This window comes from Equus caballus, chromosome 6 (genome assembly GCF_041296265.1).
Source record: "Equus caballus isolate H_3958 breed thoroughbred chromosome 6, TB-T2T, whole genome shotgun sequence".
NCBI lineage: Eukaryota > Metazoa > Chordata > Mammalia > Perissodactyla > Equidae > Equus > Equus caballus.
In genome coordinates this window covers 49,097,150-49,106,934 of record NC_091689.1, presented here as the reverse complement: position 1 = coordinate 49,106,934, position 9,785 = coordinate 49,097,150, and positions in this window count along the sequence as shown.

Here is a 9,785-nt window from a genome sequence, read left to right as displayed (position 1 = left end):
TCACTGTTTCCTCATTCATTCAATAAAGATTTATTACATTTCCGTATGATTCCTAACAGACTCCCAAGATAAACGTTCAAAGTAATAAAGAGCTGAGGGACTTCAGAAAATGAAAAATATTACAGTGAAGTTGGCCTGAATAGATTTTGTGTAGGGATTGCAGGAGAAGAAGAAAGTATTGGATTACATATTAGGAGGGTGTAAAGTGTGTTTGGTTATGAGAATACCCTAAGAAAAAGCCAAAGAGTGGATTTTATGAGAAAATAAAAGGCTGATTTGGCTAGAAAGCACTTTCCACATTAAAGGGAAGTAATGAAATCCAAAGTTGGATAGATTACATTGATAGATAGCATAATTAATTGAGACTTGACCTGAATTGGGAGTTATGTGTCTTCAGTTTGAACTACATCTGCCATTGACTGATACAAATGATCAGTCAGTCAACCTTGGGTCTCAGATTCAATAAAGGATGACAGATTGAAAACGTTGAAGAGGTTATACACGTAGAAGCAAGTTTTCTTAAAAGAAAGAATATATAGGACTCAAAGCCCAAATAGGAGAGTTATATTGGGGGATCGTTTTCCTGGAACTTGAGCCAGTATAATAGATAGATACAAACTCAAGGAGGTATTCAGATTCAGGAAGTCAGAGCTCTCACAATATCTAGTCTCTATGTTTTCTTTGTGGTAAGTACTGAAATCATCTATTATATAAATAGAGGGGCAGGAGCTTCAGAGTTTGTAGAGAAGATCTCTGGAGTCCTCAGAGTCCTAGGCTTCATTTGCTTTAATTTGACAGAAGCCTGGATGGTATAAACTAAAAACTCTAAAGGACTTTGAAGTTTAAACATCCTTAGCTCTGTTTCCAGGCTAGGCAAAAATAAAAGATAAAAGCTATCACTTTTGTGCCAAGTTCACTCTAAGCACCTCACAAGTATTAACATATCAAACCTATGAAATAGGTACTATTGTAACAGAGCAGAGACCAATGTAACTTGCCCAAAGTTACTCAGCTAGTAAAAGGGAGAACCAGAATCCAATACCAAGAAGTCTGGCTTCCAAGTCCATGCTCATAACCTCAAACCATGCTGCCTCTCCAACTCACTTCAGACAAGAAGGCCAGGAGAAAACATGTCTCAGCTGAATAAATGTTATAATTAGTATCAATTAAGCACCAAGCCAGGGTATGGAATATAAAAGAAATTAGGGATATAGCTAAAGGAAACAAGCCAGCAGAATTATAATAAATTTTACCACTTAGTTCGAGTCCCTTCTTCTTACCACAAAAAAGAAATGGTAGTCATGTGATGTGATGGTGTGTTAACTAATGCTGTGGTGGTAATCGTTTTGCAATATATAAGGGTATCAAATCAACATGTACACCTTAAATTTATACAATATGTTAATTATATCTCAGTAAAGCTGTGGGGAAAAAAACAAAGGGACAGTCTACAAAATAACTGACCTGTAATTTTTTAAAAGCAATGTCATGATAAATAAAGTCGGAAGAACTGTTTCAGACTGAAGGTGAGTAAAAAAGCATGATGATGAAATACAATGTGTGATTTTGGATTAAGCTTTGGTTTGGGCCAGGGGAAAGGTAGAAAGAGGGAGACCGGGATTGTCATTAAATTATTGAAACGATTGATGAGAAGTGAGTATGAGCTATATAGTAGATAATAATATTGCATCAATGTTAAATTTTCTGAATTTGGTATCTGTATTGTGGCTATCTAACAGACTGTTCTTGTTCTTAGGAAATATAAGCTGATGCATTTATGGCTAAAGGGGCATGATATCTGCAACTTTTAAATAGTTCGGGAAAAGCAAATGTGGCAAAATGTTAATAATTAGTGGATCTTGGTGAAGTGCATTCAAAAGACTTTGTACTATTCTGCAACTCTTCTGTACATTTGAAATTATTAAATGATGTCTTAACATCCCCCCAAAATCAACGTAATCCACCATATTAATAGAGTGAAGGGGAAAAGACATGTGATCATCCCAGTAATTGCAGAAAAACTATTCAACAAAATCCAACACCCTTACATGATAAAAACACTCAATAAACTAGGAATAGAAAGGAAACTTCCTCAACATGATAAAGGATATATTTGAAAACCCACAGCTAACATTACACTCAATGGTGGAAAACTAAAATCTTTATTGTAAAGATCAGGAACAAGACAAGAATGTCCACTTTTGCCACTTCTATTCAACATACTACTAGAAGTTGTAGCCAGAACACTTAGGTTAAGAAAAAGAAATAAAAGGCACCTCGCTTGAAAAGGAAGAAGTGAAACTACCTCTATTTGTAGATGACACCATATGTAGAAAACCCTAAATAATCCACACCAACAAAAAAAAGGTTAGATATAATAAGCAAATTCAGCAAGTTGCAGGATACAAAATCAATACATAAAATCAGTTGTATTTCTATACACAAGCAACAATCTGAAAAGTAGTTAAGAAAATAATTTAATTTACAATAATATCAAAAAGAAGAAAATGCTTAGGATTAAATTTCACCAAGAAAGTGCAAGACTTGTACTCTGAAAACTACAAACATTGCTGGAAGAAATTAAAGAAGACCTAAATAAAAAGATTCTCAGGCTCATGGATTGAAAGGCTTAATATTGGTAAGACGACAAAGTAATTTATACACCAATTCATTGAAATTCCTATCAAAATTTCCACAATTTTTTTTTTAAGATTGGCATCTGAGCTAACATCTGTTGCCAATCATCTTTTTTTTTTTTCCTTCTTCTTCTCCCCAAAGCCCCCCAGTACATAGCTGTATATTCTACTGTGAGTGCCTCTGGTTGTGGCATGTGGGACACCACCTCAGCATGGTCTGATGAGAGGTGCCATGTCCGTACCCAGGATTGAAACCAGTGAAACCCTGGGCCGCCTGAAGCGGAGTGCACGAACTCAACCACTTGGCCACGGGGCTGGCCCCTCAACAGTGTTTTATGCAGAAATGGGAAAACCCATCCTAAAATTCATACGTAATTTCAAGGGACACTGAAGGCAAAATAGTCTTGGAAAAGAAGAACAAATTTAGAGGACTCACACTTCCCAATTTCAAAACTTGACTACAAAAGCCATAGTACTCAAAGCAGTGTGGTCCTGTCATAAAGATAGATGTATAGACCAATGGAACAGAACTGAAAGCCCAGAAATAAACCCTCACATTTATGGTCAATTCATTTTTGACAAGGATGCCAAGACAATTCAGCGTGGAAAGAATAATCCCTTCAATAAATGGTGTTAAAAAAAACTGTATATCCACATGCAAAAGAATGAAGTTAGACCCTGACCTTACTCCATATACAAAAATTAACTCAAAATGGATCAAAGACCTAAATTTAAGAGCTAGAGCTATAAAACTGTTAGAAGTAAACATAGAGGCAAATTTATGACCTTGGGTTTTGCAGTAGTTTCTTAAATATGATACTCCAAACACAGAAAACAAAAGAAAAAATAACCAAACTGGACTTCATTAAATTTAGAAACTTTTGCACATTCAAGGACACTATCAAAAGAGTGAAAAAACAATCCACACAATGGGATAAAATATTTACAAATTGCATATCTGATGAGGGTTTAACAACTATAATATATATAGAACTACAACTCAACAACAAAAACCATTTTAAAACCCAGTTTAAAAATGTCACAGCACTTGAACAGATATTTCTCCAAAGAAGATATGCAAATGGAAGATAAGTATGTGAAATAATCAATACCACTAGTCATTAGGGAAATGCAAATCAAAACCACAATGAGATACTACTTCCTATCTACCAGAACAGCTGTAATAAAAAAAAGAAAAAGAAAATAAGAAGAGTTACCAAGGATATGAAGAAATTCTAACCCTTCTATATTGCTGGTAGGAATGTAAAATGGTTCAGCCACTGTGAAAAAGTTTGGTAGTTCCTCAAAAAGTTAAACATAGAATTACTATACGATTCAGCAATTCAGCTCCTAAGGCTATACCCCAAAGATATGAAAAGAGGAACTCAAACAGATAGTGGAATAGCACTGTTTATAGCAGCATTATTCACAATAAGGTAGAGATCAAGTGTCCCTCCACTGACAAGTGGATAAACAAAATGTGGTACGTACGTACAGCGGAAAACTATTCCACCATAAAAAAGAGTGAAATTCTGATACTGCTACACATAGATGAAACTTGAAAACACTATGCTGAGTTAAATAAGCCAGACCCAAAATGACAAATATTGTATGACTCCGCTTATATGAAATATTTAAGATAGGCAAATTCATAGAGACAGAAAGTAGATTAGAGAACATCAGGGACTAACGACAAGTGGAAGATTGGGAAACCATTGCTTAGTGGGTACAGAGTTTCTCTTAGTTTCTCTTAGGAGAGATTGAAACATTTTGGAAACAGTGATAATGATTGTACAGCATTGCAAAAATAATTAATGACAATTGTATATTTAAATAATCATTGAAACAGCAAGTTTTATATTATATCTATTTTTACCACAATAAAAAAAGCAAAAAAAAATCAGCAGCTAGATATATCACAGTGAAAATTCAGAACAAAGACAGAGAAAATATATTACAATCAACAGATCAAAAGTATACTCACAACAGACTACTCAAAAGCAATCATTGAAGCCAGAAGGTAGTGGAATAATATACTCAAAATATTGAGAGAAAATAACTTCAAATCTAAAAATATATACCCAGATAAATCATCACTTACAAACCAGGGATAAGGAAAAAACCACAGTTTTTTTAGTCAACTAAAAACAGACTGGGAGAGGATATTTTTAGTTCAAATAAACAATAAAGTATTAGCATCTAAAATATATTTTTGAATCCTATAAATCATCGTGAATAAGACAAATCAATAGAAAAATGGACAAAGGACATGAGACAGTAATTCACAAATAAAGGAAACATAAGTGGCAGATAAACACAAGACTGCTTAGCTTCATTAGTAATCAAAAACATGCAAATTAAAACAGCATCATTTATACACATCACATCAAGAAAGATTTAAAGGTTGATAATAATAAATTCGGCAAGGTTTCAGAAAGATGAATATTCTTATACTTCCCTAATTAATGGGAATATATACCTTGAAGAACAATTTGTTAGTATTCTAAAACATATATACTGTTAGCAATTCCACTTGGGTATATTCCATAAAAAAAAAATTCCATATGTGAACAAGGAGATGTATACAAGAATAGTCATTACAGCATTCTGTTACTGGAAAAACTAGAAACCCTAGTTTGGATATTAAAATGGTTAAATAAACTGGAGTATTGTGCAGATAAAAATGAATTAACTGGCTCTAGAAACCATACAATTGAGAGAACAAAGCAAATTTCAGCTGATTATATGAATAATGCTGCCATTTATATAGAAAAACACAGAACAGAATCTTATATGTTTCCTCTTGGTATACGCGGATGTATATAAAATAACAATTTGTTTTTTGAGGAAGATTAGCCCTGAGCTAATATTTGCTGCCAATCCTCCTCTTTTCGCCGAGGAAGACTGGCCCTGAGCTAACATCCATGCCCATCTTCCTCTACTTTATATGTGGGACATTTGCCACAGTGTGGCTTGACAAGCGGTGCCATGTCCGCACCCGGGATCTGAACCCTCAAACCCTAGGTCCCCAAAGGGAAATGTGCAAACTTAACCAGTCCACCACCAGGCTGGCCCCATAACAATTTTTTTTTAATTCTAAATACTTCTCTGGGGAGTGGGGAAGAAACCAGATGAAGGATAGTCAAAGAGGATTTTCACTTTACCTGTGAGCACCGTTTTTTTTTTTTTTAATTATGTCTTAATATATTACTTCTCTGTTTTTAAAAGAATGGAAAGAAAACTTTCCAGAAAAAAACTTATTAAATTAATAGTGGTTACCTCTGGAAAGGAGAGTAGAAGAGCAGGGAGTGGCCAGTGAGAGACTTTCTATTTTTCTCTGTCTAGTCCGCATTTTTACCCAGTGTGTATTCATATATTACTTTTGTCATTTTTTAAATGTTGAGTTGCTTCACCACTTTGTAAGCAATATTTAAGGGCTGAGATATTATTGTTATACATGTGAAATATGATTATGAATTTCATTCTGATTCTTTATTAGAACATTTGGAAACTCTTCTTCCATTAGACAAAATTTTTAATCCTTTACACATAAATGGCAGATTTTACCCATCTGGGTCAAGGAAGGAGAGAATTGCATCAAAATCAATGGAAAGTTTATGTGACCCTTTAGGCAAAACAGTAAATGCAGTTGATTTTCATTTGAAATGTTCAATGACTCAGTTTGCTTAATATGCCTTACAACTCGGAAAAAACAGTAAAAAAAAAATAGTAAAGCCTAGATTTGCATTCCAGATTTTGGGATTTTTTTTAACGTTTTATTGAGATTATGATAGTTTACAACCTTGTGAAATTTCCGTTGTACATTATTGTCAGTCATGTTGTAGGGGCATCACTTCACCCTTTGTGCCCATCCCCCACCCCCCTTTCCCTGGTAACCACTAATCTGTTCTCTTTGTCCACATGTTTGACTTCCACATATGAGTGGCATTGTACAGAGATTGTCTTTCTCTATCTGGCTTATTTCACTTAACATAAAACCGTTAAGGTCCATCCATGTTGTTGCGAATGGGATGACTTCATCCTTTTTTATGGCTGAGTAGTATTCCATTGCGTATATATACCATATCTTCTTTACCCAATCACCAGTCGATGGGCACTTATGTTGCTTCCACATCTTGGCTATTGTAAATAATGCTGCAATGAACATAGGGGTGCATGGGACTTTTGGAATTGCTGATTTCAAGTTCTTTGGGTAGATATCCAGTAGTGGGATGGCTGGGTCATATGGTATTTCTATTTTTAACTTTTTGATAAATCTCCATACTGTTTTCCATAGTGGCTGCACCAGTTTGCATTCCCACCAGCAGTGTATGAACGTTCCTTTTTCTCCACAACCCCTCCAACATTTTGTTTTGGTTATTTTTGCCATTCTAATGGGTGTAAGGTGATATCTTAGTGTAGTTTTGACTTGCATTTCCCTGATGATCAGTGATGATGAACATCTTTTCATGTGCCTATTGGCCATCCGTATATTTCCTTTGGAGAAATGTCTGTTCTTGTCCCCTGCCCATCTTTTGATCAGGAGGTTTGATTTTTTGTTGTTGAGTTGTGTGAGTTCTTTATATATTATGGAGATTAACCCCTTGTCGGACGTATTACTTGCAAATATTTTTTTCCCAATTAGTGGGGTTTTTTAAAATTTCAATCCTGTTTTCCCTTGCCTTGAAGAAGCTCTTTAGTCTGATGAAGTCCCATTTGTTTATTCTTCCTATTGTTTCCCTTTTCTGAGAAGAAATGGTGTCCAAAAAGATCCTTTTAATCCCGATGTCAAAGAGTGTACTGCCTACATTTTCTTCTAGAAGCCTTATGGTTTCAGGTCTCAGCTTTAGGTCTTTGATCCATTTTGAGTTTATTTTGGTGAATGGTGAAAAAGAATGGTCAACTTTCATTCTTTTACATGTGGCTTTCCACTTTTCCCAGCACCATTTGTTGAAAAGACTTTCTTTTCTCCATTGTATGCCCTCAGCTCCTCTGTCGAAGATTAGCTGTCCATAGATGTGTGGTTTTATTTCTGGGCTTTCAATTCTGTTCCATTGATCTGTGCACCTGTTTTTGTACCAGTACCATGCTGTTTTGATTACTGTAGGTTTGTAGTATGTTTTGAAGTCAGGGATTGTGATGCCTCCGGCTTTGTTCTTCTTTCTCAGGATTGCTTTAGCAATTCGGGGTCTTTTGTTGCCCCATACGAGTTTTAGTATTCTTTGTTCTATTTCTGTAAAGAATGTCATTGGGATTCTGATTGGGATTGCGTTGTGGATTCCAGGTTGTTTTTTTTTTTTTAATTCCTTCATAACTGACCCTATACTTGTATCCTTAAAAAAAATGCAGGGTGGCAGAGACTTTAGAATTCCCATAGTCAGAAGTTTAGCAGGGGAATAATTGAGCCATTATTTTCACTTGACTATGGGCTTGAGTCCTTTTTGGTATAGCATTAAAGAAATAAGATTTTAAGGGCTGGCCCCATGACCCAGTGGTTAAGTTCCTGCGCTCTGCTTCGGTGGCCCAGAGTTTCGCCAATTTGGATCCTGGGCAGGGACATGGCACCACTCATCAGACCACACTGAGGCAGTGTCCCACATAGCACAACCAGAGGCACTCACAACTAGAATATACAACTATGTACCGGGGAGCTCTGGGGAGAATAAGAAGAAGGAAATAACAAAAAGAAGATTGGCAACAGACAGCTCAGGGGCCAATCTTGAAAAGAAAAAAGAAATAAGATTTTTATTTTCAGATGTTGATACTATTACCAAGGTATTTTATTTTTCAATCATTTTTAGAAATGAATAAAATTACTTAAATTATCAAACTCATTTAAAAAATCAATACGTTATAACTTTATGGATAACAGTGGTCTGAAAAATGTTTACTGTATTTTTCACATTGGGAAATTTTGATTAGTTTCTAGTTAAAAACTCGTTAAAAGTTAATGTCATAAAAGAGTTAATGGGCTCACAATCCTAGAAGAAAAAAATTGATCATGTCCAGTAACTGGGCTTTCTGTACTTGAAGGTGTTTAATGTTTAACCAGACGAAATGTCCCTCAGCAGCATAGGAGTCAGGCAAAGTGCAGCTACATGTCCTCTTGTGTAATTTATTTGGATAGGGTTCAAATGCAAGACTCAGACTTGTGGGATGCAAAGAGAAGACAGGAGAGTTAACTCAGCCACACAATAATCGTTATGTCAAAGGAACATTTTATAAAGTTGATTTATGACATCTAACCTCACAATCCTTATTTTGTCTCCAAACTCAAATACTCATGCTTCTGTTCATGTCAATCAATCATGCATTCATTCAACAGTTATTTATGGAGCAACCACACTGTGGCCCAATAGGAAATGAAACAGACAAAAATCCTCACCTTCCAAGACGTTATATTCTAGAGGGAGGAGACAGATAAAAAGCAACATGAACAAGGAAGTTAAACTGCATTTGAGGAATATTTCCTGCTATAGGAAACAAAGCAGGGGGCAAGATGGGAGTAGGGGTGACAGGTGGTTACAGCTGTAAATAGGGACCCAGGGAAGACCTCCATGAGAAGCTGACTTTGAAGCAGAGACTTGTAAAAGGTGAAAAAGTACCATGCTTCTTCCTCTCTCAGCTTTCCCTCTTTCTTGTTCTTGATCCCTGTCTTTCACTCCTTCCACCTTTTCTCTCTCTTCCTCTTAACTAGAGAACCTGTGATGAAATAAGCATTCCAAAGCTGTCGAGTCTGTATCAAAGTTCTAGCGGCCCTCTTTCCTCACAGAATTTTTACAGAGATGGTCTAACAGTTGTATTGTCTAGAGATTGCTGAATTCCTTCCCTATACTGATGTCAATAGCAGACTTGCAACTATTCCCCTTACCATCCCTTGGGAATAGTAATAATAATTATTATTACCCCGAGGGGTAAGGGAAAGGGAGGAGCTCTAACGCTTAATGTTGCTTCCCTGCACTGTGATAATCACATTCCACGGCTTTCTTCCTACTCTCACAGTAACCCTATGAGTGGATACATTAGTATCTGCATTTAAGATTGAGAAAGTGAAGTTTGGAGATAATAAGTAAACTGGAGCACTAGGATTTGAACTCTGGCAGTCTAACTCCAGAGACGACACTCTCAGTCATTATGCTGGTCTCGCAT